Source organism: Arachis hypogaea, chromosome 3, assembly GCF_003086295.3.
Source record: "Arachis hypogaea cultivar Tifrunner chromosome 3, arahy.Tifrunner.gnm2.J5K5, whole genome shotgun sequence".
Classification (NCBI taxonomy): domain Eukaryota; kingdom Viridiplantae; phylum Streptophyta; class Magnoliopsida; order Fabales; family Fabaceae; genus Arachis; species Arachis hypogaea.
This window is the reverse complement of record NC_092038.1, coordinates 92,731,520-92,732,150: the sequence shown is the minus strand read 5'-3', so window position 1 is coordinate 92,732,150 and position 631 is coordinate 92,731,520. Positions and strand designations below refer to the sequence as shown.

The 631-nt window shown below is 41.0% G+C and overlaps 1 non-coding gene across 1 annotated transcript; it reads right to left on the bottom strand.

Annotated features, from left to right (window-relative positions):
- Window positions 1-245: 245 nt before the first annotated feature.
- Window positions 246-353, bottom strand: LOC112793014 (small nucleolar RNA R71). Its single transcript, XR_003197726.1, has one exon. It is a non-coding gene; the product is annotated as a small nucleolar RNA R71 (small nucleolar RNA).
- Between the last annotated feature and the right edge of the window lie 278 nt (window positions 354-631).

The following is a 631-nucleotide window of genomic DNA, read 5'->3' as shown; positions in this document are numbered from 1 at the left end:
ACTGCAAGTTCCATGGACTTCCATCAGAAGATCCCTACCAGTTTTTAACTGAGTTCTTGCAGATCTGTGAGACTATTAAGAATAATGGAGTAGATCCTGAAGTCTATAGGCTTATGCTTTTACCTTTTGCTGTTAGAGACAGAGCTAGAACATGGTTGGACTCACAACCTAAAGATAGCCTGGACTCTTGGGATAAGCTGGTCACGGCCTTCTTGGCTAAGTTCTTTCCTCCTCAAAAGCTGAGCAAGCTTATCGTGGATATTCAGACCTTCAAACAAAAAGATGGTGAATCCCTCTATGAAGCTTGGGAAAGATACAAGCAGATGACCAAAAGATGTCCTTCTGACATGCTTTTAGAGTGGACCATTTTGGATATATTCTATTATGGTCTATCTGAGTTCTCTAAGATGTCACTGGACCATTCTGCAGGTGGATCCATTCACCTAAAGAAAACACCTGCAGAAGCTCAAGAACTTATTGACATGGTTGCAAATAACCAATTCATGTACACTTTTGAGAGGAATTCTGTGAATAATGGGACGCCTCAGAGGAAGGGAGTTCTTGAGATTGATGCTCTGAATGCCATATTGGCTCAGAATAAAATGTTGACTCAGCAAGTCAACATGATTTC